This window comes from Oryctolagus cuniculus, chromosome 12 (assembly GCF_964237555.1).
Source record: "Oryctolagus cuniculus chromosome 12, mOryCun1.1, whole genome shotgun sequence".
In the NCBI taxonomy this organism is placed as follows: Eukaryota; Metazoa; Chordata; class Mammalia; order Lagomorpha; family Leporidae; genus Oryctolagus; species Oryctolagus cuniculus.
Window position 1 is genome coordinate 17,474,460 of NC_091443.1, and position 14,180 is coordinate 17,488,639.

Below are 14,180 nucleotides of genomic sequence, written 5' to 3' on the forward strand. Positions count from 1 at the left end.
GAGTTGTAAATGAACATTTACATGTTCATATAATGCAAGCCTCACCACGGGTGAAACAGCAGATCTGTTTCACTGCTCTCTAACATTGTCATATATTAAATATATATGCCAGTTTGTTTATCCACTCACCTGATATTTCAGTTGTTTACAGCTTTTTTTTTTTTTTAGATATATTTATTTATTTATTTGAAAGAGATACACAGAGAGAGAAGGAGAGACAGAGAGAGAGGTCTTCCATCTGCTGGTTCACTCCCCAATTGGCCGCAACGGCCAGAGCTTCGCCAATCCGAAGCCAGGAGCCAGGAGCTTCTTTCGGGTCTCCCATGTGGGTGCAGGGGCCCAAGGACTTGGGCCATCTCCCACTGCTCTCCTAGGCCATAGCAGAGAGCTGGATTGGAAGTGGAGCAGCTGGGACTTGAACCAGTGCCCATATGGGATGCCGGTGCTCAGGCCAGGGTGTTAACCCACTGTGCCACAGCGCTGGCCCCTGCTTCCAGCTTTTGATCTGTTACAAACAAAGCTGCTATGGAATGTTCATTTACAACTCTTTTCATGGATACATGTTTCCACTCTTGAGTAAATACTGAGGATTAGAACTGCTGGGTCATATTATTGTGTATGTTTAATGTTTTAAGAAACTGTTGACCTGTTTTCCGAGGGAGTTGTATCATTTTACAATTCTACCAGCAACATATGAGAAGGAATTAGAGCTTTAACATTTTTAAAATATCTCGTGATCATGGCTTGAACACTCAGAGTATACGAGATGTGCAAGATCATGGGCAAGGGAAATGATCTGGGCATTTAAGGAGCCTGCATCTTATTAGCAAAATGTATGAAGGTACTTCAAAGAGCTCACAGAAAAATGAAATTAAATGATACTTATTTTGGTGCAAAATGTTTTGAAATCCATGCATCATTTTTCATAATATACGTTTTCTGTGAAATTTTAGAAGACTACCTTGAATGCATGGATTTCAAATTTTTTTGCTCCAAAATAAACATGTTTTAATTCCACTTTCCACAAATTGTTTGGAGTTCTCTGTACATATACTTCAAGAGCAGTGCACTGTACAGTGTGGCAGTGTCAAGTAGGAGGTCCAGATAATTAATTTGGGAGTAATCTCTGAACTGTCATGATGAAAAATGATTAGATGAGCAGGACTCTAGCTGAGATTATACAGAAAAGAGCCATAAGTACATTCATTCATTAGGTTAAAGTAACATACCATCCTGTAAGTATTCCTCTTCATGTGGCTATCAATACAGCCATCTACCTTCTAGAGGTATCTGTAGGTATCTTTATTAGTTGGTTATTGCTATGTATAAATCCATCCCCAAATGAGTGGCTTAACACAACAATCATTTATTCTTTCTCTTACGTCTGTGGGTCAGTGGGGGCAGTTTTGTGGACTTGGCTCAAACCCTGGTCTCAATTATGGGGCAGCTACTCCATGCTTCTTTTCACCATGATATAGGCTGGGGACTGCCACATTTTCTTGGACAAAGTCATCTCAAGGTCAATGCAGATACACAGGGTATGGAGTTGCAAAGTCACTGCAAAATGAGTGGGCATATGGACTGGTGGACAATCAGCCATTTGTCATCTGCCTACCATATCATTAAAGACTTCTCTGCAATACTCATAGTTCCTCAATGTCATCTACCTAGAACGTGGCTGATTCCAAACAAGTAAACAGAACAGGTTCTCCGAACCAGTTCTGAGTCACGCTTGCCATGTTCACAGTGGTTTAAAAGGCTTTTAAATTAGAAGCTGCACAGTGAGCCCTACCACACGGCAGCTGTGGGCAGAAAACAAGTCCAGCAGGCCTCCCTCTCTCATCAAGCTAGGTGCTGTCTCTCACGTTGGTCTTGTTTCCAGAAAACCATGATGGCGAGTCCTGGAGAATTTTTCCATTACACGACAGTTAGCCTAAGCGCGTCTCCTATTAGTGGGTCTCCTATGGATCGCGTGAAAATTAAATGTCTGCTCCAAGCATCCAAGCAGGCTTTTCAGCAAATCACAAACTCGCAGGCAAACTTTACCAAGCCACAACGGCATTCGGTCGGTTAGCGCCTGGGAGGACAGCGCCGCGCGGTTTCTCCGGCCCCCGGCATCTCGGTCTTCGCCCCTCGCAGCACCATGGCTGCCCCCTGGGAACTCGTGGCTTACACCAGCACCGCACGGGACTTCGTTCTGGCGACGCGACGGGCAAAGGCCACCTGGAAGGCTACCGCCTATAAACCTGCCCGCTGAGCCCACGACCGGCGCCCGGCTCGCCGCTTCACAGACCAGGGATTCGTCGAGAAACCGGAACCCAGCGGGAGCAGGGGCCGAGGGGGCGGGGCCTGCACGGCGCGTTCCTGCGCGTGCGCGGCCGCTGGCGTCACTCGGCCGCGCCCAGCGTTTTCTCGGCGGCGGCCGTCGGTCCCTGCAGCTGCGGGGCCGTAGGTCGTCCGGGGCAGGAACTCGTCGGCGCTCCCCATGGAGGAGGCAGCGCGCACGGCTGCAGTCCCGGATGCTCGCACTTCCCCCTGGACGGCGACGAAGGTGGTGGCCGCGCGAGCGCAGGAGGGCGAGGCCGGTGCGGCCTGTGTGGGTGTGTGAACCGCGGTGTCAGGGGCCAGGTCACCGAGGGGACCCGCGCGGCCAGCCAGGCGCCTGGTGCGAGGTCGCCACTCGTTCCTTTCAGGCGAGCGCGAAGGGGTTGGCTTGTGGGCGAGCCCGCCCTGCTTGGGTCGGGGACGAGCCTTTCGGGGGTGACTTTCCGCGCGTTCTGTGGAAGCGGTTTTCCTGGTGACGGGCAGGGCAGGCAGGAACCCGCGGTGGACCCGTCCCGCGGACACCTGGCGCGTTGGCCCTGTCGGGAGCGCGTTCGTTAAGCTCGTTCACATAGTTTCGTCTCGGTGAGTTGGAGAGGGTGGCTTATCTACCGCAGGAATGATAACTGACAGCTGGAGAAGCCGTAGAACTACTGAGGCGCCGTGAACATGGCCGTTTTCTATTCCTCTAACTTTAAAAAATCAAACTGCCATCTCCCCCCGCAAACCATTGCGCAAAACCTAGAGTACGCTTAGTCCTGTGCTTGGGCTGCTTAATTTGTCAGCGTTGTAAACTCGTTGAACACGGGCTACATTTTAAGCACTCTTTCTAGAAATCCTGTCTATACCACGTGCCCAGCTAGTTACTTTGAAAAACCATGTAATAAGCGGAAATAGAAACTGGAGATCTTTCACTTCTGTGAGCTGTTTGTCGAAGCAGTATGTCATACTCTGCATAGAGTGTGTTTTGTTTGAGTTGGTAAGTAAGATGAGTACCGAGGCTAGTAGCCATATTTTTAAAAGTACTTAGTAACCTTACTCAGTCCTTTTGTCTACTTCTGTATTTTCTTCTTTCTAGGCTGGAGCCACTCTGCCAGGGCTTAAAACTTTAAATGGGAATAAAGGGTAGCATTTACGAGGAAATGAGAGTGCATAAATCATCTCTTAACCCCTTCCAGCCCTTTTTTCATAAGAGAGAACATATTAAGCTTACGTGTAAGTTAAAAATTTTAATTTATAACTCATGTACTGCGTTAGGATTGGAGACTAGGTTCTGTAGTATTTTTAAGTGGTGCTTTTAAAAAAAAAGTGAAGCAAAAGGTTGGACAGTATCAAAGCTAACAAGGTAGCACTGAAAATCCATAAGAGGTAAAGACTAAGAATTCTAAAGTTTGAATATGTTGTGGGCAAAGTGTAGAAGCAAAGTCCACTAACTTTCTCTGTGTTCCTCTGCATGTGACTTTCCCTTTGTGAGGTGTGTTTCTGTAGCTGAAAAGTGGATATGATGATGCCTTTTGTAGACGAGAGATGATGCATGTAAATCAACTGAAAAGGTGCTCCATGAGTGGTAGCTGTTACTGAGGAATAATGAAAACAATTTCATTTGTTTTCAGGATATTTCTATTGTATAAATATTATTCACTCATTTAAAACATGAATTATTAAGTATTATTAAAGATACAATAAGCTTCAGCAAAATCTAATATATTTGATGGGTATATTTTGTGCTGTTGAACAGAAAGATGGGTTTCTCTGTAGAGAATAAAACGTGGTTAACAGCAGGTAAGAGAGGGGGAGAAATGGAAGATACAGGTCACAGGATACAAAGTGGATATGTAGAATGAACAAGTCTAGGGTTTCTAATGTACAACATGAGTATTATAGTTAACCAAATTATATTAGGGATTTTTATTAAATTTTAGCTGCTCTTGTCACCAAAAAAATTGAGATGGTAAATATGTTAATTTGCTTCACTATAGTTATCATTTTACTATCTATCTCATAACATATTGTTAAACCTCAAATATACTCAGTAAAATTTACTTGAAAAATTTCAGGGCAGGAGTTTGGAGTGATAGTTAAGATGCTGCTTGGGATGCCCATGTTCTGTATCAGTGTTCCAGTCTGGGCTCTACCTCTGATCCAGCTTCCTGCTAATGCACATCCTGGGGAAGCAGCAGATGATGGCTCAAGTACTTGGTTCCCTACCACCCATGTGGCAGACCCAGTTTGAGTTCCTGGCCTGTGGCTTTGGTCTGGCCTGCACTGGCTGTTGCAGACATTTGGGTAGTGAACTGGCAAATGGAATATCTCTCTCTCCACCTCTTCCACTTCCTCCTTCTTTTAAATAAAATGAAAGTAAATTTTAAAAAGTCCCTATTTGACAAGCTAAAAGAAATAAAATAGAAAAGGGGGGAGATGTCTTGTGTTGTAGAACTCAGGCTAGAACAGGCTCAGCGTTAAATAACTTTAAACGTTTCTTCAAATCCTTTTTTTTTTCCCCTTCAAGAAACCTTTTATTTAAGGAATACAAACTTCATGCATTTCATAATTACAACTTTAGGAACATGGTGATTCTTCCCACCGTACCCACCCTCCCACCCACTCTCCCATCCCTCTTCCTCCTCCCTCTCCTATTCCCACTTTTATTTTTTACTAGGATCTATTTTTTAATTAACTTTATACACATTTGATTAACTTGAATCTGTTATGTAAACAAACTTGAAATAGAACAACTATACAAGATGAAAGCAAATTATGATCTGGCAAAATAAATGAATTGCAAGTCTGTTTCATGTCTTTTGGATGTGTGTATAGCCCTTAGGGCCTCCATGTGATCTGACACTCCCCTTAATCTGTTACCCACGATGTCCCACCTACTTTCACTCAGGGTCAACCATTTTGTCTCTCTGCCTGGAAAACAGCGTACCTACTCGTACTACAGAGCCTCTGTACTTCTCTCTCTGCTGTATCTTCTCATCTTTTTCAAGCTTTTGCTCAAGTTAGTTCCTAACTCAACTCCCAGTCCTCATGATGTGCTTTGTTTTTTACCTTAGCATTTACCACTTTCCAATATAATGTCATTTATTTTTTTGCCCTCCCTCCAACATAAGGTAAACTCCATGAGGGGAGTGTTTTGATCTGTTGTATTCCATGCTGTACCCCAGTTCCTAGAATATAGTGAGGACTCAGTACATCTTTCTTGAGTGAGTAAATGAGATAAGCATGCCAACTGTTCACAGGAAGCCAAGGTGAAGGTGATAAGAATCATGATATAGGTAAACATAGGCTAGAAAGTAAGTGTCCAGAGGTGCAGGTTAAAGGCTAGGGAATTCAGAAATGATTGTGATCACTATGGATTATGGAATTCATGCAGGGCTTCCTTGCTAGAGTGCTTTTGGAACAGCACATTGCAATGTGAAAGGCGTAGTATAAACAAAGATAGGAGGAAATGTTGGGGTTGATTAGAATGGCAGCACCGTGCTGACCCTGAATAGAAAACAATGTGTGTGAAGTATAGTACTACTAGGAAATAATATTTCAAAAGTAGGTTTGGGACAAATGGAAAGTCTTAGTGGGTTACAACATTTGAACTTTTTATTGTAAACAGTGGGTGGTAACTAAGTTTTTAGGCAGAATGAGATGGCAGAGAAGTGTTTGATAGAGCACTATGATAGCAAGGTGTTTTTTAAGCTGAGTAGCATTGGGAGAGACATGGAGAGACTCAGAGCAGATGGCAAAGCCATATTTCAAAGGTAGAATCCATCTTTCGTGTTGGTTCTGAGGTCCACTTTGGGTGATAAAGGTGGTGATGCCATTGTCACAAGCAAAAGGAGAAGCAGTTTGGGCAGAGAAGACAATGACCTACACTGAAGGTCTGTCGAATTTGAACTGCTTCTTGTTTATATTCTACTTCTGGGACTAGAAAGGGACTCCAGTGGGAAAAACAAAAGACTAAGGATTAGGAGACCTGAGTTGTAGTTCCTGTTCTGGTACTCACAAGCTCTGTATCAATCAAGTTACTTAACTTTTTTTTTTTCATAATAAATTTTCCATTTGTTTATATACTATATATATACACACATTTAAATTTGAGGGTTTCCCCCCCAAAAGAAACCTTTTATTGAAGGAATACAAACTTCATGCATTTCATAAATACAACATTAGGAATACAGTGATGCTTCCCACCATACCTGCCCTCCCACCCACACTCCCATCCCATCTCCTCCTCTCTCTCCCATTCCCAGTCCCAATCTCCACTAAGATCCATTTTCAGTTATCTTTATACAAAGAAGCCCAACTCTGTACTAAGTAAAGAGTTCAACAATTTGCAGTGGAAAAAACAACTGTTCCTCAACAGTCAAGACAAGGGCTGTTCAAAGTCATTGCATCTTGAAGTTAATTTCACTTCTCTCTCTCTCTTTTTTTAGAAACTTAATTAACTTTAAAAAGGCATCCAAGAATGACACATCTTTTGTGAGCACAACTCTTTGAGGACAGAGGTCCTGGATGGGAAGTTAGTGCAGTGACTCCTTTTTTTTTTTTTTAAAGATTTGTTTACTTATTTGAAAGAGTTACACAGAGAGAGGAGAGGCAGAGAGAGAGAAGAGAGAGAGGTCTTCCATCCACTGGTTCACTCTCCAGTTGGCCACAACGGCTGGAGCTGTGCTGATCCGAAGCCAGGAGCTTCTTTCAGGTCTCCCACACAGATTCAGGGGCCCAAGGACTTGGGCCATCTTCCACTGCTTTCCCAGGCCACAGCAGAAAGCTGGATTGGAAGTGGAGCAGCTGGGACTCAAACCGGTGCTCATTATGGGTTATTGGCACCGCAGGCAGCTGCTTACCAGCCATGCCACAGTGCCGGCCCCAACTGACTCTTGTTAACAATTAACACTCTTATGTGTGATGCCAGTGATTACCCAAGGCTCTTGACATGAGCTGCCTAGGCAATGGAAGCCTTTTGAATTTACAAACTCCATCAGTATTTAGATAAGACCATAAACAAAGTGAAAGTTCCTGTTCTCTTCAGAGAAAAGTACATCCTTCTTTGATGACCACTTCTTTCCACTTAGGTCCCACCCACTGAGGTCCTTAATGTGGGACATTTTTTACCACAGTGTCTTGGCATTCCATGCCTGAAGTGCTCTCATGGGCTTTTCAGCCATAACAGAATGTCTTAAGGGTGGATTCTGAGGTTAGAGTGCTACTTAAAGCTATTGCATCCTGAGTTGGCTGTGTAGACTGCTTCCCATGTTGGAGCATTCCCTCCTTTTTAATTCTATTTATTATTTCCAGATACTTAATCCATATGATCAGTTTGATACTTAAGGTGGTATTTTTAACACCCAGCTTAAGGGGATTTGGGGCCCCTTGGCAAGTTTTTAAACTGTGCCCTTGCCGGCACCACGGCTCAATAGGCTAATCCTCTGCCTGTGGCGCCAGCACCCCAGGTTCTAGTGCCGGTCTGGGCGCCGGATTCTGTCCAGGTTGCTCCTCTTCCTGTCCAGTTCTCTGCTGTGGCCCGGGAGTGCAGTGGAGGATGGCCCAAGTCCTTGGGCCCTGCACCCGCATGGGAGAGCAGGAGAAGCACCTGGCTCCTGGCTTCGGATCAGCACAGTGTGCTGGCCGCAGCGGCCATTGAGGGGTGAACCAACAGAAAAGGGAGACCTTTCTCTCTGTCTCTCTCTCACTGTCCACTCTGCCTGTCAAAAAAAAAAAAAAACAAAAACCAAAAAAAAAAAACAAAAAAACAAAAAACTGTGCTCTTAAAAGTAACTCTGTAGAGAGTGTATGCAGAACTATACAGCTTTATGGTTACCAACTTCATACACTTCATTTTTACAACTTTAGGAACATGGTGATTCTTCCTACCTTGCCCTCCCTCCCACTCATCCTCCCATCCCCTTCCTCCTCCCTCTCTTATTCCCACTTTTATTTTTTACTGAGATCTGTTTTCAGTTGACTTTATACACATATGAATAACTGTCAGTAGAGAGTTCAACATAGTGAAAAACAAAACAAAACTGTTCCTCAGCAGTCAGGACAAGAGCTGTTCAAGTCATTGCTTGTCCAAGTGTCAATTTCACTTCTACAGATTACCTTTTAGGTATTCTATTAGTTATCACAGGTCAGGGAGAACATATGATATTTGTCCTGTGGGACTAGCTTATTTCACTAAGTATGATGTTTTCCATATTTATCATTTTGTTGCAAGTGACCAGATTTCTTTTTTTTTTTTTACCACTGTGTAATATTCCATGGTGTACATTTCCCATAATTTCTTTATCTAGTCTTCAGTTAAAACAGGCATTTAGGTTAATTCCATGTCTTAGCCATTGTGAATTGAGCTGCAATAAACTTGGGGGTGCAGATAACTCTTTCATAGGCTAATTTCATTTCCCCTGGGTAAATTCCCAGGAGTGGGATGGCTGGGTCATATGGTAGGTTTATATTCAGATATTTGAGGTATCTCCATACTGTCTTCCATAGTAACTTTACCAGTTTACATTCCCACCAATAGTGGATTAGGATACCTTTTTCCCCACATCCTCATCAGCATTTGTTTGTTGATTTCTGTATGAAAGCTATTCTAACCAGGGGTTAGGTGAAACCTCATTGTGGTTTTGATTTGCATTTCCCTGATGTCAAGTGATCCTGAACATTTTTTTTTTTTATTTGACAGAGTTAGACAGTGAGAGAGAGAGACAGAAAGGTCTTCCTTCCGTTGGTTCACCCCCCAATGGCCACCATGGCTGGATTTCCTCTTCTGAAAAATGTCTAAATCGTTTGCCCATTTCTTAACTGGGTTGTTTGTTTTGTCGTTGAGTTTCTTGATCTCTTTATATATTCTGGTTATTAATCCTTTATCAGTTCTATAGTTTGCAAATAATTTCTCCCATTCCATTGGTTGCCTCTTCACTTTCCTGAGTGTTTATTTTGAAGTACAGAAGCTTCTCAATGTGATGTGATCCCATTTATCAATTTTGGCTTTGATTGCTTGTGCCTCTGGAGTCTTTTCCAAGAACTCTGCCTGTGCAAATGTCTTGCAGGGTTTCCCCAATGTTCTCTAATAATTTAATAGTATGAGGTCATAGATTTAATAAGTCTTTAATCCATTTTGAGTAGATTTTTGTGTAAGGTGTAAGGTAGAGGTTCTGCTAAATACTTCTGCATGTGGAAATCATGTTTTCCCAGCACCTTTGTTGACGAAAATGTGCTCCAAGGATTGGTTTTAGCTGCTTTGTCAAATATAAGTTGGTTGTAGATGCTTAGATTGATTTCTGGCGTTTCTTTTCTGTTCCATTGGTTTATCTATCTGTTTTTGTACCAGTACCAGGCTGTTTTTATTATAACTGTCATGTAGTATGTCTTGAAATCTGGTATTGCAATGCCTCCGTTTTGTTGTATAAGATTGCTTTAGCTATTTGGGGTCTCCTTTGTTTCCATATGAATTTCAGCATCATTTTTTCTTTATCTGAGAAAATGTCTCGGTATTTTGATTGGTATTGCATTTAATCTGTAAATTGCTTTCAGAAATATGGACATTTTCATGATACTCATTTTTCCAATGCATGAACGTGAAAGATTTTACCTTTTTTTTTGTATCTTCTATTTCTTTAATGTTTTTTAATTTTCATCATAGAGAGTCTTAGTTAAATTTATTCCAAGGTATTTGTGGTTTTTTTTTTTTTGTAGCAATTGTGAATAGGATTGATCTTAGAAGTTCTTTCTCAGCTGTGACATTGTGTATACAAAGGGTGTTGATTTTTTGTGTATTTATTTTATATCCTACTACTTTACCAAACTCTTCTATGAGTTCCAGTAGTCTCTTAGTGGAGTCTTGTGGATCCCCTATATTTAGAATCGTGTCGTCTGCAAATAAGGATAGCTTGACTTACTCCTTCTGAATCATTATCCCTTTGATTTCTTTTTCTTGCCTAATGGCTCTGGCTAAAACTTCCAGGACTGTATCGGATAGCAGTGGTGAGAGTGGGCATCCTTGTTTGGTTCCAGATCTCAGTGAGAATGCTTCTAGCTTTTCTCCATTCAATAGGACACTGGCCAAGGGTTGGTCATAAATTACCTTGATTGTGTTAAGGATTACTCCTTCTATACTCAATTTGCATAGAGTTTTTGTCATGAAAGGGTGTTGTATTTTATCAAATGCTTCCTCTGCATATGAGATAATCATATGGTTTTTGTTCTTCAGTTTGTTAATATGGTGTATCACACTGATTTGCAAATGCTGAACCATCCCTGCATACCAGGGATAAATCCCACTTGGTTGGGGTGAATGATCTTTCTGATGTATAATTGGATTTGATTGGCAAGAATTTTATTTGAAGACTTTTGCATCTATGTTTATCAGGGAAATTGGTCTGTAGTTCTCTTTCTCTGTTGTATCTTTTTCAGGTTTAGGAATTATGGTGATACTGGCATCAAAAAAGAATTTCCTTTCAGTTGAATAGCTTGAGAAGAATTGGAGTTAGTTCTTTAAATGTCTGGTAGGATTCAGCAGTTAAGCCATCTGGTCCTCGGCTTCTCTTTTTTGGGAATGTCTTTATTACTGCTTCAGTTTCCATCTTGGTAATGGGACTGTTTAGGTTTTCTGTGTCTTCATGGCTCAATTTAGGTAGGTTGTATATGTTCAGGAATCTATCCATTTCTTCTAGGTTTCCTAATTTGTTGGCATACAGCTCTTTGATGATTCTTTTTATTTCTGTGGTGTCTGTTACATTTCCTTTTTCATTTCTAATTTTAGTAATTTGGGTCTTTTTTTTTTTTTTTTGGTTAGTTGAGCCGATGGTGTATCAATTTTATTTATTTTTTCCAAAAAGCTCTTTGTTTTGCATGTCTTTTTTATTCTTTTTTTTTTTCTTTTGACAGAGTTAGACAGTGAGAGAGAGAAAGGTCTTCCTTTTGCCGTTGGTTCATCCTCCAATGGCCCCCATGGCTGGTGCACTGCAGCCGGCGCACCACGCTGATCCTAAGCCAGGAGCCAGGTGCTTCTCCTGCTCTCCCATGTGGGTGCAGGGCCCAAGCACTTGGGCCATCCTCCACTGCACTCCTGGGCCACAGCAGAGAGCTGGCCTGGAAGAGGGGCAACCGGGACAGAATCCGGTGCCCCAACCGGGACTAGAACCTGGGGTGCTGGCGCCACAGGCAGAGGATTAGCCTATTGAGCCACGGCGCCGGCCTTTTTTATTGTTCTTTTGGTTTCAATTTTGTTTATTTATTTCTTTTCTCCTACTAGTTTTGGGTTTGGTTTGCTGCTGTTTTTCTAGATCCTTGAGATGCATTGATAACTCATTTATTTGGTGCCTTTCCAATATCTTGACGTAGGCACCAGTTGCTATAAACTTTCCTGTTAATACTGCTTTTGCTTTATCCCATAAGTTTTGATATATTGTATTATATTCATTTGTTTCCAGATTTTTTTTTTATTTCTCTTTTGATTTCTTCATTGACCCACTGTTCATTCAGGAGCATGTTATTCAGTCTCCATGTGTTTGCATATGTTCTAGAGATTCCTGAGTTGCTGATTTCCAGCTTCATTTCATTGTGGTCTGAGAAAATGCATGGTATGATTTCAAATTTTTTGAATTTGCTGAGACTTGCTTTATGGCCTAGCATGTGGTCAATCTTAGAGAAAGTTTCATGTACTGGTGAAAAGAATGTGTATTCTGTGGCTGTAGGATGAAAAATTCTGTATATATTTGTTAGATCTGTTTGGTCTATAGTGTCGATTATCTCAGTTGTTTCCTTGCTAATTTTCTGTCTGGTTGATCTGTCCATTGCTGACAGGTATTGAAGTCCCCCATACTATTGTATGTCTCCTAAAAGTGTGTGTCTCCTTTTAGATCCCTTAACAATTCTTTTAAATAGCCAGGTGACTAGAATTAGGTGCATATACATTTATAATAGTTACATTGAATTGACCCCTTAATCATTACATAGTATCTTTCTTTGGCCCTTTTAACAGTTTTTGTGTTAAAAATCTGTTCCATCAGAGATTAGGATGGCTATACCAACTCTTTTTTTAGTGTGTCTGTTAGCCTGGAATATCTTTTTCCATCATTTCACTTTTGGTATGCATGCTTCTTTGTTGGTGAGATGTGTTACTTGTAGGCAGTGGATAGACAGGTTTTGTTTTTTAATCCATTCAGTCAGTCTGTGTCTTTTAACTGGAGAGTTGAGACCATTTGCATTCAAGGTGACTGTTGATAAGTGATGACTTTGCCCTGCATTTTTCTAAAAATATTCCTATTTTTACTTTGGATTTCCTTTGTACTTCTACTGGGCGATTTTCTTCCTTTACCTTTTGTAGTGATGACCGTGTTTCTGTGTACAAGCACATCCTTAAGCATCTTTTGCAAGGCTGGGCTAGTGGTGACAGATTCTTTACATTTCTGTTTGATATGGAAGGTCTTTTTTCACCTTCATTCGTAAATGAGAGCTTTGCGGGGTACAGTATTCTTGGTTAACAGTAGACTTAAAATATATCTCACCATTCTCTCCTAGCCTGTAGGGTTTCTGATGAGAAGTCCCCTGTGAGTCTAATTGGAGATCTTCTGAAAGTAATCTGGCATTTCTCTTGTGCACATTTATGTTTTACTCTGGTGAGTTTCATTACAATGTGTTATGGTGAAGATCTTTTCTGGTCATGTCTGTTAGGAGTTCTGTGTGCTTCATACACTTGGATGTCTCTTTCTCCAAATTAGGGAAGTTTTCTGTTGTTATTTCACTAAAAGGCCTTCTAATCCTTTCTGTCTTCCACGTCTTCAGGAATTCCTAGAACCTGAATGTTGTGTCATTGATAGTATCCTGTAGATTCCCAGCAGTGTTTTTTAGTTACCTAATTTCTTCTTGTATTTGGCCTGACTGTATAAATGCTTTGTCTTCTAAGTCAGATATTCTTTCTTCTGTTTCACTGGTTCTGTTGTTAAGGCTTTCCACCACAGTTTTTATTCTATTGAATTCTTCATTTCCAAGATTTCATGTCCAAAATGGTGCCTGCTCTCTATCGGCTTGTTGCAGGACACCGTTGCAGGGTATTTGGGGAGAGAAAAATGTGCCCCCTCCTTTTTTTTTCTCCTGTAGCTTGGCATGCACACTATCCTCTATAGAGCTCCAAGCTGGATTCCCTCCAGGCTCTTCCTGCAGCTTTATCTCCAGTGGTTTGGGCTACTGAAGTCTGGTCTCACGTCACCCTCCAAAGCTGGTGCAGAGGCTTTCGGCTGGTGGGGTTCTGAGTTATGTGCATCCACACCCTCCACGTAGGTCCACTGTGTCCCTCTAATTTGCTTGGAGTTTCCTCTGCCGTTTTCTCCTTCAATCTTCCCTGAGACTGCACTCTATCCACTTTTTTAAAACTATCTTCTCCTAGACGAGAAAAGTAAGCTCCCTCCCTACTACGCCTTCTTAATCCAATCTACTTAACATTTCTGCTTGTTTCCTTGTCATAGGCCCTTGCCAAGTATCATTTCAAGCCTTTGTGAAATGGAGATATCAAAAGTATTGTAACAGGTTTAAAGCTGTATATGTACTTTATTTTATATGAATTTTTTAAGTTTCATATCTGGTGATTATGTTACCTACTGTTCTGTTGGCAAAACAAGTATTAATAATAGACTTTCCACATAGATGTTGGAATACTTGTCCTTTTCTCCCTGTTCTTTAAATTCTGTGCTTTCTACATTACAGAAGAGGGTAGACCAAGTTCATAATGTTACTTTCTTTGAGGTGTATTTCATTTAGGACATGCTTGCATTAAATGAAAATTTACATTGTAAGTATAAATCCATATTGGAAAAATCAGTTGTGGAAATTTTAAGTTGTTTTAAATTTAGATAAAATAA

General features: G+C 41.4%; 1 protein-coding gene across 33 annotated transcripts in view; it reads left to right on the forward strand.

Moving 5' to 3' along the window:
* The first annotated feature begins 2,393 nt into the window (after positions 1-2,393).
* NIPA2 (NIPA magnesium transporter 2) overlaps positions 2,394-14,180 on the forward strand; it is a 56,193-nt gene continuing 44,406 nt past the window's right edge. For 4 of the 33 annotated variants that reach the window (XR_011380681.1, XR_011380683.1, XM_070053568.1 and 1 more), the window contains exons 1-2: positions 2,462-2,600; positions 3,401-3,537. The gene's annotated coding sequence lies outside the window, so the exon portion shown is untranslated. Of the gene's footprint in view, positions 2,694-2,776; positions 3,302-3,400; positions 3,598-14,180 lie in introns of those variants that run through there. The other 29 variants (XR_011380684.1, XM_070053575.1, XM_051822223.2 and 26 more) reach the window with 21 other exon arrangements.